The 27,407-nt window shown below is 53.5% G+C and overlaps 1 long non-coding RNA gene and 4 other non-coding genes across 6 annotated transcripts in view; 3 read left to right on the forward strand and 2 right to left on the reverse strand.

Annotated features, from left to right (window-relative positions):
- LOC127038607 (uncharacterized) overlaps positions 1 to 27,407 on the forward strand; it is a 131,574-nt gene that overhangs the window by 53,182 nt on the left and 50,985 nt on the right. The gene's annotated exons all lie outside the window — the stretch shown is intronic.
- Positions 9,350 to 9,531, reverse strand: LOC127038897 (U2 spliceosomal RNA). Its single transcript, XR_007770829.1, has one exon. It is a non-coding gene; the product is annotated as a U2 spliceosomal RNA (small nuclear RNA).
- TRNAF-GAA (transfer RNA phenylalanine (anticodon GAA)) lies at positions 18,679 to 18,751 on the forward strand. The gene has a single exon. It is a non-coding gene; the product is annotated as a tRNA-Phe (tRNA).
- Positions 24,141 to 24,213, reverse strand: TRNAK-UUU (transfer RNA lysine (anticodon UUU)). Its single transcript has one exon. It is a non-coding gene; the product is annotated as a tRNA-Lys (tRNA).
- Positions 27,267 to 27,348, forward strand: TRNAS-AGA (transfer RNA serine (anticodon AGA)). Its single transcript has one exon. It is a non-coding gene; the product is annotated as a tRNA-Ser (tRNA).

A 27,407-nucleotide genomic window follows, 5' to 3' on the forward strand; every position in this document is an offset into this window, starting at 1 on the left:
GAGTGAAAGGGCTTCACCCCCCCCCGCTGGGCCTGGGGGGCAACGGGGGGGGCTGAGCTGCCTGGGAGCAGCCCCACGTGCGGCAGCCCGGCTGAAAGCCACTATAGCCTCCCTCGCTCCCTCCGTATGTGCGCGCGTGTGTGTGAGAGGAGCTGGAGGCTCAGCCACAGGGGCACGTGAGGGTCCCGCTGGCCCAGCACAAAGGCTGGTAACTCAGCAGTAAGTGAACTGCTCCTCAGCTCTGGAAGCGGCTGCTGTTCCTCACTTGGCCCAGTGCTCGCTTTCATCACGTGACCTTTAAAGCGGATGGCTAGTTACCCAAACTCATCTATAAAACAGCCTCACCTGTAACTCCACTTGCTGTTTAATCTACATGAGAGACATGAGGAAGGAGCCCTGAAAAATAACAACCACGTTGCCTCAGGAGGGCATAATTAAGGTGAGCTGAGTGCTCCCCGTTATATCCGTTCTTCCTAAAAAGAGAGAAATTCACACACAGGCACATTATCTGCACCCTATGTGCAGTGAGCAGCTTTCCAGGGCTACACTGCACTTCTGCCACTGGTCACTAGGGGGTGCTAAAGAGCACGGATTAAACAGGCATTGGGCAAGTGGCAGGAGGAGCCCCAGTGCCTGAATTATCTAAAACTGCTCTGTCTAAAGCCCTGGAGGATGTACGTAGGGAACTGATCTGGATGGGCGAGGGGGAGGGACAGGGTGAACAAAATATCTTTCAAGTCAAACTGCTGGTGAGAAAGGAGCCAGATCTCTAAGAGATTTCCTGTGGGGAGGATTTGTGTGGGTGGTAGATCCCTGATGGCAGCAAGAGTGCAGCTAGGAATGTACAGGCTAAGTGGATGCATTCCCAGGATGCATTCCTACAAGATAAGGATGGGACACATTCCAGGAGATAAGCTCTATACAGATAAGGGCCATGAAGTAGCAGGAGGCCTTCAACCTCCCCCAACCTGCCCCCCAGTGTCCCCCCCATCCACTGTGACTCTTCTGCCAGCATCACCCCCTCCTCTTCCTCTGTAGGGCCCCAGCAGCCCCTTCAACCTCCCCCAACCTGCCCCCCAGTGTCCCTCCATCCACTGTGATTCTCCTGCCAGCACCGCCCCCTCCTCTCCCTCTGTAGGGCCCCAGCAGCCCCTTCAACCCCCCCAACCTGCCCCCCAGTGTCTCCCCATCTGTCGTGACCCTCTCGCCAGCCCCACCCCCATCTGTGGGGATCCCTCAGCCCACAGCATCCCCTCCCCCATCGTGTACACTCTACCTGACCTTTCCCTTCGCTCCCGACCTCCTCCTCCCCCACCGTCCTCAGCACCCCGACATTGACCTCCTCCTCTCGCCCCACCCCTGACACCTTCCTTCCCGTCCTCAGCACCCCACACTCCCTTCCTCCTCCTCCCCCCCATCCCCGTCCTCAGCGCCCCACCCCTAATTGCCTCCAACCCATTTCTCATTGCTAGGCCCAACTTTCCCATCCCCCCACTCCCACAGTCCATCCCCAGGATGTGAGGTTCCTCATCTTCAATCTCTGCTACACCCAAACCTGCCAGGTTCTCCTTTTCAACCACTGTGGGATTGTCCAACCGCGGACACCCATCCGCTCTGGGCTCTCTGAATCCCACATTCCCACAATGCACCTTGGCAATGCCACTCTCCTCTATCCCTAATCCCCCTATTCCCTTAGGTCCTTCTGGACACCCCAACCGACAGACAGGCCCCCACATACATCCCAGTCATTCACATGCTGAGCTAGTTCTTCAGGGACCCCCACCACCCACCAAACTTCTCCATCCATGAGCCCCATGGACCTGTGGCCGGGAAGGTGAGGAACCTCCCACTTTGACTGGGCTGGGTGTGGGTGTTAATCTTTTCCTGTCTTGTGTGTGCTGTGCTCACAAAGGCTTTTTGCTCCCTCGGGGTGAGGTGTGGTTTTGGCCGAAGATGAGGTGTTTTGGTAGCCCTGTGGATGCTGTGTGGTGTCTGGAATGGGGCATGTGTATTCCCATCATGCCCCTTCCCCTCTGCCTGCAGAGCTGAGGACAGACAGGTCTGAGGAGCAGAGCAGGAGCTGTGGGAAGGAGAAGAGCAATATGAAGATGGAGTCTAAGATGAGGCCAGGTAAGTTCTGTGGAGGGAGACATGCTAGACAGCACCAAGGATTGCGGAGACAACCAGGTGCTTCAAGGGAGATGATGTTGCCATTTGCGAGGGCAGATCATCTCTCTGGCCAGGAGTGGTGTGTGCTCACTAGCAGAAAGTTGCATCCATGAGGGTGACTCCCTGTTCTGAATTTCTTTCTTCCTCCTAGGTTTTTCTCTCTGTGTTGGCCAACTTTCACTCAAACTCTCTGTCTCTCCTTTCATGGACACCTGTCATGTTCAGTTTCCTGCATTCTCTTCCTCTGCTCCCCCACCCCCAGTCTCCTATGGGCTCTGCTGGGTCTATCTGCCCACGGGCAGGGTCTCTGCCATACTGGGAAGGATGTTTCCTGCCTGCCAGGATAAGGGGGTTGCTCCTCCCACTCCCTATCTTCAGGAAGACCTCATTGCTGTAACTGGGTCACACTGTGAGTGGCCATTCAAGTCTTTAGGGCTGTGAGGTCTGAGACTGAGAAGGGTGGGCTCGCGGTCATGGATTTGGGCAGAGGAGAAGTGGGGCTGGGATTAGAGATGCCCCTTATCACCAGCTAGCTCCATTACTGCATCACCCAAAAGCCTTGCTCAGGGTCCATTATGCCTCCTTGTGCTGGGCACTGCAGGGACAATCAGAGGGACAGCAAGATGCATGAGGAAATAGATGAGTGTGAGGCAGATGGGTGAAGGGGTGTGTGTGACATACATTGGGGATGGATGAGGGGTTGAGGGTTGGATGGACAGCGGGACAGATGGAGAGCTGCAGGGACGGATGGTGATGTCACAGGCTGGACTTGTGATGGGTTCAGCTCATGGCCGCTGGCTCTGTCATGTCCTTCCCCCATCTGCCTGTCTGACTCTGCCCCTGTCTTTCGCAGGCAGCACTCAGCAGAGTCTGGCCCTGTTGTTACACTGGTGCCTACATCCAGCGCACACCTGTGCGTAATGTGCTCCTGGAGAGCTCAGGCAGGGAGAAGCGTGTGGCTCACGGCTGCTTAACCAGCTACTCCAAAGAGTGCCGCAGATCTCCCCCTCCTTGGGCAGCAAGACCCTGGCCGGGGGGGTCCCTGTCCCTCCTCGCTCCCAAAGCAGCCTGCTCAGCGCAGAAACCGAGGTCACCTGTCTCCGCCCAGCCTCTAGCTGGAGCTGCTCCAGCCCCGAATTGCTGGTATCCAGCTTGGCTGGAGCTGGTGCGATGTCCTAGTGGAGTCCGTTCTTTCTCCCCGGTAGATTATGATTTTCCCCACTGCAGTTAGTTGCTCTTTCTCCGCTTCCCCATAGCCCCTCCCCAGCGATACTGACCCCTGCTGGCCAGGAACGGGAGTGTCCTGTAGGTGCCTTCTTGTAGGAGCAGTGACTCCTGGTGGCGAGGGGCAGCAGTGCCTGGCATGTATCCCCCCTGGCATTGCTGCAGAGACCCCTGGTGGCAACTGAGGGCAGTTGTCTATGTGACCCCACCACTGCCATTGTGCCTGTGAGCGCTGGTGGGTAGGTGAGGCAGGGCCCTGTATGTATATCAGCCATTGGAGCAGAGCCCTCTGCGTATCCCACTCTCATCTTGGTGACTCATGTTGCCCAGGTGGGACAGTCCTCTGTGTGTATTTACTCCCCGCAACCCCTGCATTGGGCCTGTGACCACTGGTAGCCAGAGGAGTCAGTGCCCAAGGTGTATTCCTCACCTTCCCCAAGGTGGCAGGGTGCCTGGGTGGCTGTGTCAGGCAGTGCCCTGGGTATCTTCCAACCCCTTTGTGGCAGTGAGCCCTGCTTCTGGTGTGTATCACTCCCCCACTAGGGATGTGCACTGGTGGCCAAGTATGGCAGTGCCCTGTGTGTAGCCCCTTCCCTCCCGCCCTGCCCCAGGGTGACCAGATAGAAAGTGTGAAGAAGTGGGAGGGGGTGGAGGATAATAGGCACCTACATAAGAAAAAGCCCCAAATATCAGGACTGTCCCTATAAAATCAGGACATCTGGTCACCCTATCCCCTCTACCCCTGTGCCAGGTATGGCAGGCACTGATCCCTGGCATTCCCATGGGGCAGTACCCTCTGTGTATCCCCCAATTGGGGCAGTGACCACTGCTGGTCAGGTGGGGCAGTGCTCTGTGTGTGTGTGTGTGTGTGTGTCCCCTATATAGGTAGTGACCCTAAGTGGCTAAGTGAGGCAGTGGCCTTTGATTTTCTCTTCTCTCCCCAGCCCCCTCTCTCTCTGGGGTAGGGCCCCCAGCTGGGGCACTACCCGATGTGTATCTCTACTAATTGGAGCAGTGACCTCCCCGGGGTGCCCTGGTGTGGCAGTGCCCTATTGGTATCTCCCTCCCCCTCTCCCCACACCATTGTGGTAGTGGCCACTTCAGGCAGTGGCCTGTTTATCATCTCCCCCCCACCAGCACCATTGCAGCAGTGCCACCTGGTGGCCATGTGCGGCAGTGCCCTGCCTGTATCCCCCCCCCCCCAACCATTGCTGCAGTGACCCCAGGTGCCCAGTTTGAGTAGTAGCCTTTGTGTACCTCACCTCTTGGGGCAGTAACATGTGGGGCCAGCTAAGACAGTGCACAGTCTGTGACGACTGGTGGCCACGTAGGGCAGTGGCCTGTATGTACCATCTCCTCTGGAGCGGTGACCACTGGTGTCTTGGTGCTAAGATGCAGCCACCTCTGGGTTACATGGTGGGGCTGTTTACAGGACAGTGGGGACAGCCCCCCCATTCCAGGAAGTAGGGGAATGTCTGGTGTTCGGGGCAGAGCGTTCCACCTTCTATTGAACTGTGAGGCTCTGAGCGCCTTTCCCCTGCCTGAAGAAAACCCTGTGTGACTCCAAAGCTGGTCCAATAACAGGTATCACCTCACCTGCCTTGTCTCCCTGGTATTCTGGAAACTGCCCAACTTCCCCTTCACTGTTGGTCTTCAAACCTCCTCCAAGCAACCCCCCGCCAATCCGTTAAGATGCCAAACCTCCCCTGGAGCCCAACCGGGGGGGGGGGCACCCCACCTGAAAATCCTGCGGCTCCATGGGGGTGGTAGTGTCCACTGCCTCCATCTTCCACCAGCCAGGATGGGCCCCACAGCACCATGGGAGTGGTCGTGTCTCCTGCTTCCATTTCCTGACAGCTGCTGCCAGGCCCAGCCCAGACTTCCCATTTCTGGTGCGAGTCTGGAAGCAGATGCTGCCATGAGGTGGTGCCGGGAAGGGTGGTGCTGGTGTCAGGAGAAAACAGGAGGAGTAGGTGGGTCTGTGCTACTGCAGGGAAGTGCTGCCCTTGCTGTGAAAGGGCCCCGCTATTAGAGATGTCATCTCCCTGCCCTGCCATGCTCTGCACCAGCCCCTGCTTGTCACGGGAGCAGGGCTGGCTCCAGGCACCAGCGTAGCAAGCAGGTGCTTGGAGCAGCCAATTCAAAGGGACGGCCCGTCCGGTATCAGGGCAGCACATCCGGGTCTTTAGCGGAAATTCGGCGGCAGGTCCCCCATTCCCTGTCTTAGTCTTTGAGCTGCCACCAAATGTCTACCAAAGAGGAAGGGAGGGAGGACTCGCCGCCGAACTGCCGCAGAAGAAGCAGTTGGTTGAGCTGCCGGCGAAGAGCCACAGCTTTTTTTTTTTTTTTTCCTCCTCCTGCTTGAGGCGGCAGAAAAGCTGGAGCTGGCCCTGCACAGGAGGAGCAGGGTCCAGTCTGCAGAGCTGCAGCAGGGAACCCTGCAGCCCAACACCCATCAGGCACCCCCGTTTTCCATGCCCCTAATCCCTGCTGCCCCCCCCCCCCATCAGTTATAGAACAGGAGGCAACTTAACTTCCGCTCACTGTTCCCTTTATAGAAGCACAGTCAGAACTCTCACAGGCTGGGCAGCAAGGAGCTGATGCCGTTGTGTTCACCCCAGTGGATATTGCAGCCCTTAGTATAGAGGTTTGTTCTTTAAACATAGGGTCAGTCTCCTGTGGGGTTGGGTCACAGGAGAGCCCCGTGACCCTTCCTGTGCTTCTAACCCTGCACTGTTCACCCTGCGTCCTCCCCCATGTCCCTAACCCTGTGCCCCCCTCTGGCACCCCTAACCCTGTGCTCCTCCCTGCACTCCCTCTAGCACCCCTAACCCCTACATACCCAACCTCTGGCATCCCTAACCCTGCACCCCCTCCAGCACCCCTACGTCCCTCACCCCTAACCCTGTGTCCCCTCCTGCACCTTAAACCTGTGACCTCTGGCATCCCTAACCCTGCACCCCCTCCAGCACCCCTACGTCCCCCACCCCTAACCCTGTGTCCCCTCCTGCACCCTAAACCTGTGACCTCTGGCACCCCTACACCCCAACCCTGCACCTCCCTCCTGCACCACTTACCCTGCCCCCTAACCTCTGAACCCCTAACCCCTGTGCCCCCTCCTGCCCCCCAACTCCTGCCCCACCTGGCATCCAACCCCTGAACCCCTAACCCTGCACCCCTAACCCCTGCATCCTCTTACACCCCTAATGTCTGCACTGTGCCCCCTTTTTCCCTAACCCCTGCACCGCCTCTTGTGCCCACTTGGGGAAACTGACCTGGATGCACGGAGTAGCTGGCATTGCTGCTCGCTCTCGCCGCCGCCCCTGAGCACTGCTCCTCCGCCCACCACGAGGGGGCTGTGAGAGGGGACCAAGGAGCGACATCGGGGCTCCCTGCTTCCAGGTCACCTTCCCCACCTGGGCTGCATAAGAGGAGGACAGAGAGCAGAAGCCCAGGTGGGGAAGGTGACCTGGATGCAGGAAGCCCTGATGTCGCTCCTTGCTCCCCACTCAAAACCCCCTAGGGGGGCACGGAAGAACACTGGGGGGAGCAATATCCGCTCATCACCGCTCTCTCCCCCTTCTCTTCCCCTCCCTCCCTCCATGTTCCTATTCTGGCAGGGAGCAGGGAGAAATCTGGACACCAACCCAAGCGGCACTCCCCTGCCAGCCGGGAGCAGTTTCTGACTTTACACCAGCAGCACACACCTCACTGCTACCATACAGCACCACCCTTGACCATGGTACTCCTAGGTAATTCCCTGGTGGCACCCACCCCTAAGACTGGCCCTGGCTATGGGCTTCAGAGGGAGTGACCAGACCAGGCGGCCATGGAGAGATCCAGCCCGTTCTCCCCTCCCAGCTTCTAGCAATCAGAGGCCAGGGACATGCTTCCATGGTGATGACAGGTACTGCTCGACATCGATCCAAAGTACATTCATATTCCTTATCTGAGTCAGATGCCACCAACCAAAGATTGATTTTCCTGTCTAGTGGTTCAGGTTCTGTAGTGTCTGCATCAGACTGTTGCTCTTTGAGGACTTCTGACAACACGTTTTACACCTCGTCCCTCTTTGATTTTGGAAGGTTCTTCAGATTCTTAAACCTTGGGTCGAGCGCTGTAGCTGTCTCTAGAAATCTGTTATACCTTCTTTGCATTTTGTCAAATTTGCAGTGAAAGTGTTTTTAAAGTGAACAACATGTGCTGGGTCATCATCCAAGACTGCCATAAAATGAAATATATGACAGAATGCGGATAAAACCATGGAGCAGGAGACATACAGTTCTTCATCAAGGTCTTCAGTCACAAATTAACGCATTATTTTTTTCACGAGCATTATCAGCATGGAAGCATGTCCTCTGGAATGGTGGTTGAAGTATGACGGCATATGGATATTAGCATATCTGGCACGTTAATACCTTGCAACGCTGGCTACAAAAGTGCCCTGAGAAAGCCTGTTCTCACTTTTAGGTGACGTATATAAGACATTGGCAGCATTATCTCCAGTAAATGTAAACAAACTTGTTTGTCTTAGCAATTGGCTGAACAAGAAGTAGGACTGACTGGACTCTAAAGTTTTACATTGTTTTCTTTTTGAGTGCACTTATGCAACAAAAAAAAATCTACATATGCAACTTGCACTTTAATGATAAAGAGTACAGTACTTTATATTTTACAATGTAAATATTTGTAATAAAACTATTTATAGTGAGCACTGTACACTTCGTATTCTATGTTGTAATTGAAATCAATATATTTGAAAATGTAGAAAAACATCAAAAATAAATTTCAATTGGACTATTGTTTAACAGTGCGATTAAAACTGAGATTAATCATGATTTGTTTTAAGTTAATTGCGTAAATTAACTGCGATCAATTGACAGCCCTAGATTTGAATTTTTCTGTCACATGCAGGACCATCTAGAACATCTGTGTGCAGGGAAAGATCGTGGGGGGAGTTGTGCTGTGAAATTATTTCCTGTTCTGACATGTCCCCAATTGCCCTTTTTGCCCTAACACGCTGCAGCGCAACATCAATGTTTTGCTCCAGATCATTCCGTCCTTCCAGGGGCCAGGGAAGGGAAATTGCTGCAGTGGAGCCGGTTGAGGTAGGGATTATCAGGGAGTTGCTGGCGGTTTCCCTTTGCGAGGAGAAAGGGCAGTAAATACATAGGGGGTGGGAACTTCCAGGAAGGTTGGTCTGTGTGGGTGAGGGCAGGAAATCCCCAGGGTGGGGAAAGGGTGGGGGACAGGGTGTGACAAATCTGCTAGGATTTGTTTACTGTGAGGCTCCAGCATTTCTCAAATGTGGCCACCAGGGGCTTGTATTGCGGCTACAGCCTCCTGGACTATAATTGAGGGGGAGTCGGGGGCAGCAAAGCAGTGGCTCTTCCCCACGGGCTGCCTGCAGGGGCTGGTCCCTACCCCCTTCCTGAGTCATAAACACTGTAGGAGCAGGCAACCAGTGGGAGTACCCCACCTTCCCACGTGCGGTGGGGCTTGGGCTTCAGGCTTCTGCTCTGGGATGGTGGGCAGCAGGCTCAGTCAAGATACATGGAACGTAGGCTGGGTGGGGAGAAGTCTATGTAACTCATGCAGTTATTGATATACATGTGACCTCGAATATTACCAATCTGTGTTCCCCCCCAAGCCCCCCCAACCAATCATCTCCCAAACAGACCCTCAGTCCGGAAAGCATTCGTCCCTCATGTTGTTGAAAAGACTCACAGCAAACAGAAGAATCCCAGCTTTTAAAACAATCCTTCAGCAAGACAAAGAAAGTCACATCTGTAAACTTAGAAAACACTCCCAAGAAATTGTAACAATATGTTGTCATGAAGAAACCAAAGTGCTAAAGAGGCCTGATTTTTCAACTACTTTAAAAAAATCTTCTCAAATCAGCACCTTTAGAGTGAAACTCTTTCTGCCTTTCTAACCAGACCATTCTCCGCAAGAGGAGAGGTACTGGTCCTGGAGACACTGCAATACCAGGTCAATGTATGGGGTGGGTAGAAGAAGCTCCTTTTCCATCCCCTTGTTTCAAAAATCAATTGAACATACAGTCTTCAAATAAAGAACCTATCATATTAAACTGATAAGAACAGATATAACTTAGATAATATTTTTACTTCAAGGTCCCAGAGACACAGACAAGGTTTTCATCTTGAGGCTAGAAGACCAAAAACATCAAGACACTTGATTGTGGCCTTGGAAAAGAAAAAAGACTACTCACTCTTGAGCTTAGCTCACAGACAGCCGAGCAGCGATGCTGACTTTCGGATGCTAGGCAGCCTCTCTTCCCCCACTGCTTTCCACTTCAGCAGAGGGGCTCCCAGACACTAACCAAACACCATTCACGAGGCTTTGATAACTAGGTAACTGCAGACTGAAAGGAGATGGTGAAACGGGGAGCAGCTTTTCCAGAGGAAACGCAGGGCCCCGGGCTGCGGTGACAGGGCTGCAGCCCAACCCCCAGCTCCCTGGGGTCTCACCTACATCCCAAGCAGCCAACTTCAGACAGTCCCAACTTTCCCCAGCTCCAGCCCCCAAAGCTTCCGCAAGGCCAGATCTGAACATGGAGGCCCCCCAAACATCCCCAACCACCAGCCATGATCTCCCCAGCACACCCCAAACTCCCGCTCCCAGCAGCCCCACAGTCTACCCCCAGCCCTGACCCCCCCACACCCCAAACTCCCAGCAGCCACACAGTCCCCCCCAGCCCTGACCCCCCCATACCCCAAACTCCCAGCTGCCCCACAGTCCCCATCCCCAGCCGCTCCCCCTCCAGCCTGGCTCTGACATCCCCGAGCCCCCCCAGGCTCCCCCTCCCCTCGCTCCCGGGCCCAGCCTGGGCTCCGAGCTCTGCAGCCGAGCTGCGCTCCGGGCCCCTCCTGCAGCTCCTGGCCCAGCCGCTCCCGGGCTCCGTGGTCCCGGCCCCGCAGGAGAGGCTGCTCCGCCCCGCCCCGCCCGGGCTACTCGCCCCCCGCAGCCCCAGGCAGCCCCGCTCCGGCTGCGGGGAGCTCGGGAACGCTGCCCCCCCCCACCCGGCAGGGTGCAAACCAAGCAGCCGGGCCCGGCCCCTCCCGGTAGGAGCGTGTCCGCCCCACGCGTGTCCCCGCCCCCCGGGCCCTGCCCCCGGCCCCGCCGCGCTGCCCCGCGGGCTGCAGGGCTGAAGCAGCCTCCGCACTGCGCTCTCTGCCCCGGCCCTATTGCCGCACACAGGGGCGGGGGGCTGGGGGGAGGCAGGAAGGGGCAACTCCTCCCCAGGCCTGGCCCTGCCCCCGCCCCCGGGCCCCTCGCAGGGGGGTTGGGTCATGCGGGGAAGCGAGGACCCCCCTCAGTCCAGAGGGGGCAGGAGAGGGGCTGGGTCTCCCCAGGGGAAAAGCAGGGGCAGGGGCTGGTGCTGCTGAACCATCAGCCCATGGAGCCCCCGGCTGAGAATGCAGCGAGCACGTGTCAGTTCAGCGCTGGAGCTGGGACCCAGCACGTGTCAATCACCTGCCTCTAAAGCGTCTAAATCCCCTGGGCACAGCTCACCAGGGCACAGCTTGGGAGCTGCACTGGGAATAGATCCTGCAGGAAACCCCCTCCCCCCCACAGCAGAGTGAACCCAGAGCTTGATGGATCGAAACCATCCTCTGTTAGCTTGGGTTTCATTACAGCCCTGGCAATAACCCGGCTGCCTGCGTGTGTTCTGCACAGAAAAGAAGAACAAATTCTCTCCCTGTTCACCCTTCCACGGTGATTAAAGGAAGAAATAAAGCCCCAGCAGAGCCCTGCCCCACAGAGTCCCCTCCTGGAAGGCGAGAGATGTGCAGGGACTAGGGCTCCAGCTCAGGGTTGCCAGGTTTATAGAACTTTTGGCAATACCCAGAACGGGGCCAAGTCCTGCCCCTCCCCCCACCTCCGCCTAAGGTCTGGGAGGGAGTTTGGGTACATGAGGTGCAGGTTCTGGGATGGGCAGGGGAGGCGGTGGCAGGCTCTGGGAGGGAGTTTGGGTACATGAGGTGCAGGTTCTGGGATGGGCAGCGGAGGTGGTGGCAGGCTCTGGGAGGGAATTTGGGTGCATGAGGTGCAGGCTGTGGGCTGGGGCAGGGGTTTTGGGGGGCAAGGGGGCACTGGCAGGCTCTGGGAGGGAGTTTGGGTGCAGGAGGGGGTACAAGCTCTGGGAGGGAATTTAGCTGCATGAGGTGCAGGCTCTGGGATGGAGCAGAGGGTTGGGGTGCACGAGAGGCAGGGGGCAGACCCTGGGAGGGAGTTCGGGTGCGTGCAGTGTCTGGGCTGGGACAACCCCCTAAACCTGCTTTTAGCAATCAGAATAATTTAGTGTCACCTTATTTTTGCCTGCCCCAGTACAAAAGAAGAGGCTTTTGTGAGTTTCCTGACTCAGAGGATGAAAATGGAGGTTTGTCAGTCCACAATGCTGTGAATCGTTGTCGAGCGGAACCCATTGTTGGCACTGGTAGTGTAGACACAGCCTCAGCCTCGGTGCTGGTGGGGGGGAAGTATTGTCTCTAGAGTCACCCAGGGTGGTGTGGGATTGTCCCAGGTTACTGGGTGGGGGCTTGAGCGGGTTCTGTGTTGTGTTGTTAAAAAGGATCCCCAAGATGTTGAACCGTGGGCCATGTTGCTGCCGACTCCAACTGGCAGAAGGGTCACAGAAAGAAGCAGGGGGAGGGGAGGAGCACCCATTAATTTATGCAATTATTCAGTGAGGCAGAGGCCTGGCAGGAAGGAACTACCTGTGCAAGACCCCTTGGCAGAGAGGGGGATCTGGGATGTTCTCGGCACTGGTGATACAGCCCAGGGATGGGGCAGTAAATGGAGCGGTGAAGATTTGTGAGCTGGGAACTCCTCTCCCTGGGTATTTCCTCTGCAGGCCTGTTTCAGTGTCTCTCTTTGCTCTTTCCCTGTGTAACCCAGTGGTTCTCAAACTTTTTGAACTGGTGACCCCTTGCACAAAGCAAGGTGCCGAGTGCAACCCCCCACCCATCAATTCAAAACATGTTTTTTCACATTTAACGTTATTTTAAATGCTTAATTTATAACCCAGTTCTTTAAAATGAGTTTAACTTTTCTCACCACTTTTAAATTCAGCCTAGAACACACTTCGATTGAATTATTGTTATAAGCAGAAAAGGGTTTTTAAAATAGTTACTGTTCAGTACTGGGGGTGTGAAGACATTTGTCAATATCACTTTTCACAGCAGACTTTGCTCCATTGCCACCCTCATTTCTGCTGCCTGCAGAGCTGGGCGGTTTGTGACCCCCCACATAATAACCTCACCCCCTCCCACGAGGGGCTGTAATCCCCCATCTGAGAACTCCTGGGCTGCCCCCTTCCCGCTCTGGCTGGGACACTTGACCCCTGTCCCGTTCCCAGGGGGCTTGTGCTCTCCTGGAGCTGGATCGGCTGCTCCTGAGGGGAGCCAGAGCCGGGGCGGTGGGGGGAGAGATGTCAGTGAGGCCAGCAGCACTGGGAGCCACAGACACAGGGGGGCAGAGATGGGCTGAGGAGGGGCTACTTGAGAAGAGTCACTTCTCTGCCCGCCCCCAGTGCTCCCCCCCTGATCCCCCCATCCCCTGGGGCCTGCCTTAATTCAGACAGTCCCTTTCCCGTCATATCCCCACCACATCAGTGATTGCGATAGCAGGGGGCAGGTTTTCTCTGAGGCACTGAGCTTTGCCAGGGGGTTGGTGGCTCCTTTCTTTCCTCACCCTGGAGTAAACTCAGCTTTTTATTCCATCATTGATGTTTCATGGAATAAAAACAGCAGCATGAAGAAAGAAGTGGGCACCATGGGTCTCAGGGGAGGGGCAGAGAGGTGCAAGCGGTGGGTTGGGCTGGGTTGGGGAGGTGCAGAGAGCTGTGGGTGGTGGGCAGTGCAGGTGAGGGGAGGGGAAGAGAGGTGCGAGTAGTAGGCAGATCAGGTCTCAGGTGAGGGGCAGAGAGGCATGGGTGGCCGGCAGGATGGGTGCACAGGAGGGGCAGAGAGGTGTGGGTGGTGAGCAGGACAGGGGACAAAGAGGTGTGGGTGGTGGGCAGAGCAGGTGTCAGGGGAGGGGCAGAGAGGTGTGGGTGGCAGGCAGGACGGGTGTCATGGGAGGGGCAGAGAGGTGCGAGTAGTGGACAGTGCAGGTCTCAGGGGAGGGGCAGAGAGGTGTGAGTGGCAGGAAGGATGGGTGTCACAGGAGGGGCAGAGAGGTGTGGGTGGAGGACAGGACGGGACAAAGAGGTGTGGATGATGGGTGGAGCAGGTCTCAGGGGAGGGGCAGAGAGGTGTGGGTGGTGGACAGGACAGGGGACAAAGAGGTGTGGGTGGTGGACAGGACAGGGGACAAAGAGGTGCGGGTGGTGGGCAGACTTTGGGGCAGAGGGTGTAGAGGCACGAGCAGCAGGCAGGAGGCCTCAGGGGAGGAGAGGAGCAAGCAAGAGGCAGACTAGCTTCTAGGGAGCTTCCAGCGCTCACGTCCAGCCTCCCCACATGCAAGAGTCATGGGCCACCTCTCTGGGTATTCACTAACCAAGCCCCTCCCCAAGCTGTGTTGCTGGGAGAAGCCCTCCTGTTCACACAGCGCTATCTGCATCAGGATACAGTCGATATAACTGCATTGCTCGGGGTGTGTGTGAATTTTTTACACCCCTGTGTAATGTAGTTACACCCATCAAATTTTGTAGCATAGACCTGTCCAAAGAATCACTCACACAAACCTTGGGAGTAAAACGTCACCTGCTCCTCTGCTTTACAGAATCCAAACACAAGCAAAGCTTGTCCAGCCCCTGTGGGGGTTGGCAGACAGTCAGGTGTGGGCAGATAGGCTGCTTTAAATAACAGCAGGCACCATGGCTTCGCTGGTTAAAGCACCTGCTCAGTAAACAGGAGATCCTGCGTTCAACTCACTGTGGTGCCTTGTTGACTGGTTGTTGGGGCACCTGCTATTGGCTACTGTCAGAAGACAAGATTCAGAGCTAGATGGGCCTTTGGTCTAGCCCAGTAGGGTTTATTCTTATGGTTTAAATAACACTCACAGGCACTGGTAATAGAGTTACTGAAAGTTTGTGAGTTAGGAGGGGGTAGATCAGTGATCCAGTCCCCACACAGATGACCCCCTCCCTCTGGGACAGGGGCAGGTCTGAGCTCTCACCCAAACACTCATTGTGGCTGCCAGAATCTGTGAGCAGCTTGTTTAGTTTACGCCAAAGATTGAGTCTTGCTTTGCGCACCATGTGTGAGAATGAAAATCCTAAACTGCATTTTGAAATAATGAATGCAGCAGGACGTGTTATTGTCCGTGCCCCAAAGCAGACAGACCAATGGAGAAATGCCGTCAAGTCCAAGGTAATACTCCACTGCCATTTTACCTTTTTTGCTCGCTAAACTCCTTCTTATGTGCCCCCCCCCAGGCTGTCCTCTGCCTCAGCTGCTGCTCCCGGCCTGCTCTAGAGTCAAACATGCAGGGCCCCCAGGGCAACAGAGGCTGGGACAAGGCAGCAGCCTGGGTTGGTCTGGGAAGATGCTGGGAGTTCTCGTTCCCTGAGAACTGGTCCAGCTCCCTTCTCAACAGCAAACAAATCAATTCCACGTCCCCTCCCCAGAAAAATCAGCCTAGAGCCAAGGGCAGCAGGGGACGATTCCCTCTAGTTCCCACCGAGGCAGGAGAGAACCCAGGGTGTTTCTAGCAGAGCTTATGGAACTGACCATATGGGGAAACCAGCCTTTAATAACAGGCAGTTCCAGTTTAAGCTTAGTGTTTTTAACAATTTCTACAACATTAAAAAACCCTTCAATCGTAGTGTCACCACCCATAAAATTGCTTCAGCTTTATAGGTTCCCAAGTGCACAAATAAACATCTCTTCAAATGCAAGGGAGTGAAGATCAGTCAATGTTCAGAGTCATCCCACATAAAAGAACCATGTTGTGGTACATACTGGCCCCATCATGTGGCCATCGCTTTTCCCTCCTCTCTATTAAAAGTTTTAGTATTTTGCACAGAAACTTTCTTCCCTCAGGAGAGACCTGGGAACCAGGGCTGCCAGCCAGACAAACACCTTTAAGAGGAGGCGTAATCTGTCAAAAAGTGATCTCCCTCCTTCAGTTCAGTGACACCTTGAAATGTTACTTATCAGGGCAGAGCCGGAGGATTAAAAGCAGCTACAACAAACACCTGTGTAGCGGCTCAGGGCAGCCTGCCTTGCCATTAGTGGTGGGCAGGCACTAGGACCCTGGGGCAGTTCTGCCCAGAATCCCTCTACTCCAACAGCAGGAGGAGGCAGACACACACTGCTCTTTGTCAGGCAGGGGCTGAGACCCAGCTCCAAATATTGCTGGAGCAGGGCCCCCAGCTCTGAATATTCCTGGAGCCCGAGCACCACACATGTATATAACCTACTGCCTATGACCACAAGCCAACACAAGGGCCCACTGAGATTTGAACTCAGATTACAAGATTCAGAGTCCTGAGTGCTGCCCATTACACCATGGGACCAGCTTGTGCTGCCTTCTCTGCACATCGATGACCCTCATGGGGCTGGCTTGTGTAAGGGGGCTCTTGGCCCTTTACTAAAACTTAGTGTGTGTGTGTGGGGGGGGGTTGGTTGGCTAGTTCCCAGCACCAATAGAAGGGGGAAGGATCAATGGGAAATCAGGACCCTGAGACTGACAGTCCCCAGGGACAATGGGGAGATGCCAAAGCTCCAAGTTAGCTGCACTGACAGGCCAGGCAGTGTAATGAGAGAGTCACCAGGCCAGGGGGTCCCATCCTCCATGTGAGCTGGAACTGCCTGGGCGAGAGTGGGGCAGAGCTAAGGAGAGAGCAGGAGCCCGAGAAGAGCCGGGGAGCAGAGCTGTGCAGGTGTAGTGCCAGAAACTGCTGCATGTAGGAATTTGCAACCTGTAGCAGTTACTGATACCTGAGGTTGTTCTTATTTGCTGACTTGTCCTAATTGGCTAAAACTTGACAGTGGTTTCTCCAACAAAGGCCAGTTCCTGGCCCCTTGGTCCAGACATCCTCCTTCATATCAGGCTAGGGTGACCAGATGTCAAAGATGAAATATTGGGACGCGGGGGGTGGAGCAAAAAAAAGCTGGAGGGCCCCCCCGCCGCCAAGCGGCAGTGGCACAGTCCCATCTCCAACCAACTCTCGGCTCCAACCCCGGCTACATCCCCAGCTCCCCCATCCCCTCGCTCTTGGGCCCAGCCTGGGCTCCAAGCTCTGCAGCCGAGCCATGATCCGGGCCCCTCCTGCAGCTCTCGGGCAAGAGGTGAACCAGGCAGCTCCCAGCAGGAGTGTGTCCGCCCCACGTGTGTCTCCACCACCCGCCCACCTGGGCCCTGCCTGCTCCGTGCTGCCCCCAGCCCCACTGCGCTGCCCCGCAGGCTGCAGGGCTGGAGCAGCTTCTGCGCTGCACTCCTGGCCATGGCCATGGCCCGTGTGCAAACCTGGGAGGAAGGAAGAATGCCGCGTGCTTGCGGAAGAGGCAGGGCCAGGGCGAGGATTTGGGGAGGGATCCAATGGGGCAGTGAGGGGGTGGGGCTGGGGGCAGGGGCAGGGGCAGGGCCGGGATTTAGGGAGGGATCCAATGGGGGAATGAGGGGGCAGAGTTGCGGGGGGCGTAAGTATCCCTCCAGACTATGCCTGTGTGCTGAAGAAGAGGACAAAGTTATTTGTTTGTCCAGGGTCCCAACCAAACATCAGTCGGGACACGGAACAAACAAGCAAATATCAGGACAGTACCGATAAAATCGGGACGTCTGGTCACCCTACATCAGCTTCAAGTTGAGAATCATTTCCCATTCCTGCTCTGTGGGAGGGGAGACTTTTAAATGCGCTCTCTGTGCGACTGCACATGGCTAAGCAAAGAGAACAAACCCCAAATCCCCCCCGTGCTTTGGGAGCCAGGTTTGTGGTGGGAATTCTGTAGTTCAGATGACTTCACACCTGGTCATTGTGATTCTTTACCAGTTTCTCTGGCATTGGGGGATTTGTTTCACTGATGGCTGAGTGGTTAAGATGTGGGAGTGGAAAGCAATAGGTTTCCTCTGTGCAGGTTTGAATCCTGCTCACAGCGAGGACTGTGTTTTGGCCAGTCTCTCACCCGGGCAACACCTCAGTACAACCCCCTGAGGCACTCTCAGTTCTCTCCCCACCCCAAGTAAATCCTGTTCTGCTCCTTTCATAGAGATCCCGGGGGCACCACCTCACACTGTGTCACTGAGGGGTCAGGCAAATTCTCAGCACCTGAAGTCTCTGCCACTCACCTGGTGCCCCATAGATCAGCCATAACCCTGGTTCTGCTCCTCTCTCTAGAGTGCAAAAGGAGCCAAGTCAGCAACTCCATGGGAGCTGCGGGCTGCAGAACCAACAGAGAAAAAATAGGTGTTCAGCACCCACTGGCAGCCAGCTCCTCCCCTGCCCACTACAGGCCTTGCTGACAAGCTCCTCCTCTTCCCCTTCAGCACCTCCCACTTGCCAGTGATCAGCTGTTCAGTGGGGTTCAGGAGGCACTGGGTGGGGAGGGGGAGGAGCAGGGATGGGAAGAGTTGGGGGTGGTTGAGGAATGGGGCAGGAAGTTGCAGGATGGGAAGAGATGGGACAGGGGTGGGGACTTGGGGGAAGGGGTGGGGGCGGGGCCTGGGGACGAGAGGGGGGATTTGTCCTTGATCCCAGACCCCTCTAGGACTGGCCCTGAAGGAAAACGCTGACTATGACAGTGACAATACAACTGACCAGCATTGCGAGGGAGACAGAGGGAGATCCACACTCATCAGGTTTCTTCTCTCCCCCACGGTGAGCCAGACACTGCTCTCTCCTGACTCTCACTCTAGCAGCTGGACACCAAGGAGCCATTTCCCCACAGGAAGTGCATTTAATGCCCCTGTGGTGCTGGGGGGTGGGGCTGGCGCTGCTGCTGCCTGTGGGGCTGGCCAGGGGGTTGATGTCTGCACAGACTCTCAGCTGCCAGGCTGGAGGGGGCACTTACCAGACTGGCTCAATGAAGATGGGGGGTTGACAGAGCAATACAGACGCTCTCCAGAGCACGGAGCAGCATCCGCCCATGGAGCCAGGCAATGAGCATTTCCCACAGCCTGGAGCCGAGGGGGAGGCGGCAGCTGCTGTTCCAGCTGCTCGGGAACAGCCACTTCTTACTCACCACAGCTAACGGTGCCGGGTTCCTCTGGTGGGGGTATGAAGCAGCCGTTTGTTTTCCTCTTCTTTTTGTGTGCAGCTGCTGACAAAAACATCCCAGACAGAGAAGCAACAGGCCAAAATGCTGTCCTGCATCTGCTAAAGTAGCTCAGTTGGGAGAGCGTTAGACTGAAGATCTAAAGGTCCCTGGTTCAATCCTATGCTTTGGCAGACCCTTTCATTCTTCTTTGTGCAGGGGTGCCTTGTTTTCTGGGAGCACAGCAGTGCTTGCACCCAAGATAAGTTACTGATCTTGGGCTCTGCAGTAGGAAAACATAGAATGAGCTTCTGCCCCTAGTTGGCCCACCTGACCTTTAATAATGAGAACTGTCTTTCACAACATGGTAGGAAGAAAGTGAAGCAGGGCAGCCCTCAGGAATGGTGCCAGAGGGCTGCTAGGCAGGGACTGGGGATGAAAACTCCTCTATGCAGCTGAGCAATGGCAGTACCAGGAAGGGGCATCTGTAAAAGTGACCCTACACACCTCTTCTCCTCTGGGCACCTAGAGCAGAGGCAGCTGGTGCTTACGGCTCCAAGGGAAGGCTTAAATGCCACAGAGCAACTGAGGTCAGGGCTAGAGGAGGGCAGGACCATGCCTATGTGTGGCCTTAAGACAGGCACAAAAACACTCAGCCAGCCTGCTCCCTGCCATGCCAAACACCCACTGAAGGTCACCAGCATGCGGGGCGGCTGCTGATGCTCTGTGGTCAACATCACAAGATGGTAGGAAAGCAGGGCCAGCCCCCATGGTGGGTCCTCTGACTGGTCCCACTCAAGGTGCTCACTTTTGCAGTGGGGCAGGAGATTTTTCCCCAAGAGGCTTTTTCCCAGCTGCGGAGAAGCAGAGAAACACCCAGGCTCCGAAGGTGCTATGTAGCAAACCCCCTCAAACACAGGGACTGGCGCACATTTGGAAGAGGGAAACTGCTCTACACACTAGCCTGGGCAGCCGCCCATTTTCTTTGGCAAGTCAGGAATGGCAAAGGCTAGACCAGAAGCACCTGGGACTTCTGCCCCAGCCTTTGTGACACCCATCCCCCAACTCCTTCCCAGGGCTCTAGCTGAAGCCAGAGCATTGGCCTGAGCAGCCAAGAAGAGGTTCCAGCCCTGAAGGGAGCAGGACTTTCAGCACAATGGTAAAACTGCAGAAACACAACCACCAAGGGACTTAAACCCTCAATCTTCCGATCCACACTCAGATACCTTATCCATTAGGCCACAGGAGAGGTTCCTAGGACTTTTTTTGCCTCTCTTTTGCCTACCTACTCGCTCTTGTGGTGAATGGTGAAGATGGTCTCAACAAGCCCAGGTACCTCAGCTGGTAAAGCATCATGCTCTTAAACTGAAGGTCCAGGATTCAAGCCCTTGTCTGGGCACTCAGCTTTTAAGTTGCCTTGTGTGTCAGGAGCCAAATGACTCCTGGTGTTGTCCACCAGCCACATGCGGATTCTCAGAATCCATGGCCATTTCCTGGAAAGGTTCCTTTCCTCAGGAATCAGGAAAAAGGCCACATCCACAGGAACAGGCCTGGAACATGCAGTCTCTGGCTGGCAGGAAGTGCTGTGGGGCCAGGTGCTGAGAAAGCTCAGAGGGAGACCAGCAGAGATGAGGGGAAGAGAGACAGAGAAGCAATGAGTACAGAGGGAAATGTACAGGGGGTTCTGGTCTGGCTGTTGTGGGGAACTTCCCTGGTTTATACATGACCCTGGTGCAATTGGCAAGAGAAAGGATCTGAGTCCCCACCCCCTTACCAGAGGCCTGCCTGACCCCAAGGACGCTCTTTCTACTCTCATGTGTGGCAGAGTCCTCGTAACCTCAACAAGGCTGGGCCCAGGAATCCTGCTGAGAAACCAATACTAGTCTGGTTGAGGAATTTGGTTTGAATGTATTATTAGTATTCTCTTCTGATTTCTGAATCAGTTCAGCTCAGTCTTTGTCCTCCAGCTGTGTTTCCAGCTGTTGAGTTATGGGGGAGAGAGGCCAAGTCATGGTGTCTCTACCCTTCTTTCATAGTTTCTTCCAGCTTGTTAGGAAGCTCCTTTGCTAGGATGTGAATCAAGCAGTGTCCATCCCCACAAGGTAGACTTGTACAAACCATATGATCATTATATGAGAGTGGTGAATATGAGGCTTCCAGGATGCTGCTTTGAGCACAGCGTGCCACACCTGGGCTTCCATTGCAATGGAGACGTACCCTTAGAGTCCATCTCTCCTGGGATAAAGATGGCAGCAGGGCTGGCCTGGCTCATCTGACTTGGGCTCATGGACGTAAAGCTGAGGGGCTAAAAACTGGGGTGCAGATATTTGTGTTCACACTGAAGCCTGGGTTCAAAAACTGCCACCCCTCGTGGGGCCTCAGAGGTTGGGCTCAAGCCCATATGTCTGCACTGTAATTTTATAGAGGTTTGGAGGGAGTTTAGCAAGTGGAAATAGTAAAACCACATTGAGGGGAGTGGACCACTGACCTATCAGCTCTTAACACCCAAACTTTTAGTAACTCTATTATCAGTGCCTGTGCGTGTAATTTAAACCATAGGTCCATCTAGTTCTGAATCTTGTCTTCTATCAGTAGCCAATGCCAGGTGCCCCAAAAGCCACTCCCCAAGGCACCACTGGGAGTTGAATCCAGGATCTCCTCTTTACAAAACAGGTACTTTAACCACCTAAGCCATGGTACCTGCTGTTACTTAAAGCACCGTGTCTGCCCACACCTGACTGTCTGCCAATCCCCACTGGGTCCTGACAAATGTTGCTCGTGTTTGGCTTCTGTAAAGCAGAAGAGCAGGTGAAGTTTTGCTCCCAAGATGTGTGTGTGATTCTTTGGACAGATCTACACTACAAAATTAGGTTGGTGTAATTACGTTACTTAGGCTGGCAATGCAGTATATCAACCTAATCCCAGGGCAGATAGCAGCTCAGCTCTCAGAACTTTCTGGAACTATGAAAGGGGAGGGGCCCAGCCTCTGTAGCAGGAATGCAGGGCAGGTGAGTTCACATTGGGCATTATGGGATACTGGTGGAGGCCAGTTATGGTGATATAATGAACAGCAGCATTTACACTGACAATTTGTCACTTTAAGTTTGCTGCACAAAGCTCTAGGCCTCTCATCGAGGTGGTTTTATTTTGTCACCAAAACAGGGCAGTTTTGTTGCCAGACATGGCATTGCAGTGTGTGCACCAGCCAAAAGCTGCTGACCACGGGAGCGTTGTGTGTTTTTCACACACCTGAGCAATATAATGATGCTGAAATAACTTTGTAGTGCAGACCTGGCCAAAGAATCACACACACACACACAGAGCTTGCAAGGAAAAGCTCACCTGCTTCTCTGCTTTGGAGAATCCAAACACAAGCAAAGCTTGTCAGGCCCCAGTGGGGATGGCAGGGAGACAGGTGTGGGCAGACAGTGTGCTTCAATCACAGGTGGGCACCATGGCTTAGCTGATTAACGCCCCTGTCTTGTAAGCAGGAGATCCTGGGTTCAACTCCCAGTGGTGCCTTGTTGATTAACTCTTGAGACACCTGTTATTGGCTACTGCCAATGGACAAAACACAGAGCTTGATGGGCCTTTGGTCCAGCCCAGTATGGCAGTTTTAATTATACTCACAGGCACTGATAACAGAATTACTGAAAGTTTGGGAGTTAAGAGCTGATAGGTCAGTGGTCCAGCCTGTCATAGATGAGCCCCTCCCTCTGGGACAGGGGCAGGTCTGGGCTCTCACACCAATTGCTCATTGTGGCTGTCAGAATCTGTGAGCAGCTCATTTAGTTTGCACCAAGGGTTGAGCCCTGCTTCATGCACCGTGTGTGAGAATGAAAATCCTAAACCACCCTTTGAAATAACGAATGCAGCAGGACGTGTTATTGTCCCTGCCCCAAAGCAGATAGACAATGGAGAAATGGCACTGAGTCCAGCGTATTACTCCACTGCCATTTTACCTTTTTTGCTTGCTAAACTCCCTCCCAACCTTGAGGGCTCCCAGAGCCCGATATTGAGCTTGAGATGAGATGTCTACAGTGCAAATTTACCACCCCACGGCCAAAACCCTCAGGAGCCTGAGCTGGCACAGGACAGCCTTGGGTGTTTCATTGCAGTGTGGACATAGCTGAGCATTATGTCTACACTGCCATTAACACACCCAAGTCACTATTCTCAAACCCTGAGTCAGTTGATTCAGGCTTGTGGGGCTTGTGCTGCAGGGTTATAAAATTACAGTGTAGACACTTGAGCTTCAGCCCAGGCTCTGAGACCCCACAAGGAGTGAGGGTTTCCAAGCCTGGGCTCCAGTCTGATCCCCAGGAGCCCAAATCAGATCATCCAGGTAAGCGGGATTTTATCACAGTATAGATGCCCTCTTAGGATATGTCTACATTGCAATGTAAGCCCAGGGTTAGCAGAAGTCATGTCAGCAGCCCCAACACATAAACATAAACCACGAGGAAAAGACCCACACCCAAATAAGCTGGGCAGTGTCCTTATCCCTACGGTTTGTAAGTCCAGCAACCAAAAGTCCTTAAATATGAGCCCCCACGTTACTCCACTCACAGCTGTTGTCCTTAGTCAGTGCAAGCCCAGAGGTGCCTCTGTAGAGTTCACCTGCCATCCTGGGTGGAAAAGAGGGAAAATAAGAAGGCACTGTACATCACCGTCTTGTCTAGGAACTCACTCATCCCTCCACTGCCACCCTGTCCTAAAGTTGATTTAACACCTAAATTTTAGTATTGGGACCCCAGCCCACTTGGTCCTGGAACCCTTGTCCCCTGCCTAAAAAGTGCTATTGAATTGAGGGTGAGTCCCTCAATCGGGGTCTGCCAAGCACAGCTGTGCTGCCCTTGATTCACACAACAAGGATAACAAATCTTTCTTTCTCCTGTCCCAATAACAAGGAGACTGGGAATCCAACATGAGCCAAAAGTGATCATTTTGGCAAGCAATGCAACATATTTCCAATGCACTGTAAAATCCACATGCAGACTCATACATGAAACCTTGCAAGAAAATCTTCCTGAGGGAGTCTGAAGCACCTGCTGCTGGAGGGAAGGAGGGAGCCGTGGTTTGGGATTGAGGGGCACTGGTTATAGGAGGGGCCTGTGCATTGGGATTGAGGGGCACTGGAAATAGGAGGGGGCTGTGGGTTGGGATAGAGGAGAAGGGTGAAGAGGAGTAGGCTCTGGTTGGGAGTGAGGAGCAGTGTGCATAGGAGGGGCAGTGGATTGGGACTGAGGGTCACTGGGACAGGAGGGGACATGGGTTTAGGCTGAAGAGCATCATCATTTGGGGATCCAGCAGGATAGAGGAAGGCCGCAGGTGATTCTAATTCCTTAGAGATATTCTGTTTTGTTTTCTGTGTGTGCGTGTGCATGCAGGGGAGGAACATGCTGTGTGCCCAGAGGCCTTTACTCCTCCAGGCTGCAAGGACAGTGAGGATGTTAGGAAGTTGCCCCTTCAAACCCACACACACAAAGGCCCTTCTTAGGAAAGGCACAGTCTTGAAGAGAAAAAGTAACACCAAAGAGGACATCAGAAGAACAATGTTTAAAGATATAGTGAGTAGTTTATTACCTCACCAGGGACTTGAACCCTGGACCATCAGATTAAAAGTCTGACACTCTACCAGCTGAGTTAGCCAGGCTCACAATAAAGAAAGTACAAGTTATGCAGAGGAGAAACTGGTCAAGAAAAAGGGAAATGGATACAATATGGGAAACCTGCTGCTCTGTCTCTCTTCCCAGCCCTGGCCTGGCCTGGTATTAGTGCAGGTTAAAAAGACAGGGAAATATTGGCATCTACCAGCCTTTCATAGCTGTACAAGACTCAGGCACAGTACAGAGGTGCCCATCTGCAAGTGCCGAATGGTTGGATTGGCTAATGCAGCTTGTAGACGTGCAGGGCACACTGGGATATACAGCCAAGTATCCATCACATCATTATTTCAGAGGGATAATGATGGGAAGGTTCACAATTGACTCAGTAGTTGCATACAAAGGTGCACATTTGGCGGTTACATTGGGAAATTCTGGCTCCTTCTCAGGCTGAGGTTGGCCCCCCGATCTAGATGTAGAAGTTACAACATTGAAACTTGAAAGAGGGACCAATTTTCCCATCATTTCCCACCTTCACATCCAAACACGATGACTTTCTGAATGAGCTCTCCTCGCTCAGCCAGAAGATCTTGGGGTGGGTGTAGGAGTCACTGGGTAAAATTCTCTGGACTCTGTTCTGAATCAGGTCAGAGCAGAGATACCTAGTGATCTAGTCTGGCTGTAAAATCTATATATCAACCCCAAATATGGTGTGAAATTAATCCTCAGGAATGGCTGTTCCCCACTCAGACCCAGGAAAGGGCTTTCCAAGGAAGGGGGCTTTTGAGGAAGGAAAGAAGAAAGATATCCTTCTCTCCCTGCAGGAACTGGGCTCTTCACTTTGGACAGAAAGGAGGGGAAGGAAATGGCCACATGATGGCAGCAGAACTAAAGAAATGAAACACAACAGGCTTCTGTGCACATTGATTCTGCACAGTGAACGAACCTGACTCATGTATCATGAAAAGCCAAAAAGCCATTTCTTTGTACGACAGGGAGAAAAGAGTTCCAATCATTCCTGCCCATTTACTTTTGAATTATTTTACATTACAAAGAAAATTGTAACAAAATTAGTCTGAACTTGAGCTGCCTGTTATTAAAAGCCTGTTCCCCAATTCAGTTCCAACCGCCCTGCAAGAAACACCCCCGGGTCCCTGCTCACCCCAGGAAGAGGAAAAAGAGAACCCCCCACTGGACACTGTCCTTGGCTCCAGGCTGCTGTCCCAGGGTGTGGGTGGGGAGGAGGGAGCCAGTAGAGGCCTCTGGTGCTCTGCTCCTAGCATCTGCCCAGCCCAGGCTGTCCTCTGCCCCAGCTGCTACTCCCAGCCTGCTCTAGAGTCAAACAAGCAGGGCTCCCAGGGGAACAGAGGCTGGGACAGGGCAGCAGCCTGGGTTGGGCTGGGAAGATGCTAGGAGTTCTCGTTCCCTGAGAACTGGCCCGGCTCCCTCTCAATAGCAAACAAACCAATTCCACATCCCCTCCCCAGAAAAATCAGCCTGAAGCCAAGGGCAGCAGGGGACGATTGCCTTTAGTTACCACCAAGGCAGGAGAGAACCCAGGGCCTTTCTAGCAGAGCTTATGGAACTGACGTGGGGAAACCAGCCTTTAATAACAGGCAGCTCAAGTTGAAACTAAGTGTTTTTAATGATTTCTACAACATTGAATAACCCTGCGATCATAGTGTCATCATCCGTAAAATTGCTTCAGCCTTACAGGTTCTCAAGTACGAAACTAAACATCTCTTCAAATCCAAGGAAGTGGAGATCAGTCAATCTTCAGAGTCATCCCACATAAAATAATCATGTTGTGGTACATACTGGCCCCATCATGTGGCCATCGCTTTTCCCTCCTCTCTGTTAAAAGTTTTAGTATTTTGCACAGAAACTTTCTTCCCTCAGGAGAGACCTGGGAACCAGGGCTGCCAGCCAGACAAACACCTTTAAGAGGAGGCATAATCTGTCAAAAAATGATCTCCCTCCTTCAGTTCAGTGACACCGTGAAACGTTACTTATCAGGGCAGAGCCGGAGGATTGAAAGCAGCTACATCAAGCCCCTGTGTAACTCACAGGAATGAACACAAACACAAACACTCCCTTGTATCTGAAGAGATGTTTAGTTTTACCCTTGATAAACTACAAGGCTAAAGGGAAAGGTGATGGTGGTGTCAGATATAAAGAGTGAAACATGAAACAATCATCATAGTTATGCCCATAGCAACTGTAAATATTTCTATATTCTTCTTATTATCATCAGTGTATTATTTTCTCTGTCATCTAGACATTGACTAGATCTTGACCAAGAAATTTGGATCTTGACAAAATAATCAACTACCCCTCGTTAAGGTAATGGACTTGACACCCACTCGAATGTCTCCACGCAGGTTCAAGTACTAACAACAGTGGCACCTTACAGCCATAGCTTTTAATCAGGGCAATACATTGATACAAATTCCTGTTAAATCATTTCTCAGCCAGAGTCCATCGCCCACATTCCTTAAGACACTGGGCCACCATGTGGACGTTTCATTTCCCTCCCCAATTTCACACAGAGCCACAATTTCCTTTGCACAGATCCAATAACAGTAAAACCTCCCTGTGTCTCTTGTCTGAGCCAGGGCACTCGATTCCAGTGAACCCTTCTCTCCTGCAATGGCAATGGTCAGACAGAGGGGACGTGGCCACCTGCATCCCTGCCAGGGAGATATTGGCTCGGCTCTTTCTTTCTGCTGCTGTTGTTAGTCCATGAAACATCAGGGATGGCATGCAAGGCTGAGCTCACACACCAACCCCTGAAACATGTCAGTGCCCCAGAGAAATCCTGCCCCAGGCTATTGGAATGATATGGTAGAGATTCGAATAGGAAAGGGACTGTCTGAATTGTCAGTGTGAGGAATGAACAACAATCTATAGCAATGTCGTTAGTCACAAACACACTAATCATGTTCCAGCTGGAAGGGAAATGGGCAGGAACTCTTGCTGTTCCCCATGGACACACTTACACTAATGCACAGCAGTGAGTGTGCTGGGGGAGCTGGTCTGAGCCATTTGAAGTGACAATTCTGCGAGAACAGAACCATTGTGTAGTGCAATAGCTGTATATCAACTAGTTGTAGCCGAGGGGTTAAGGCGATGGACTAGAAATCCATTGGGGTCTCCCCATGCAGGTTTGAATCCTGCCAACTACGGAAGCATTAGTGTGTTGTCATTGCTGCTGTCTTAGTGCCTGAGCATCCATGGAGCCAGA

The sequence above is a fragment of the Gopherus flavomarginatus genome, chromosome 21 (assembly GCF_025201925.1).
Source record: "Gopherus flavomarginatus isolate rGopFla2 chromosome 21, rGopFla2.mat.asm, whole genome shotgun sequence".
Taxonomy (NCBI): domain Eukaryota; kingdom Metazoa; phylum Chordata; order Testudines; family Testudinidae; genus Gopherus; species Gopherus flavomarginatus.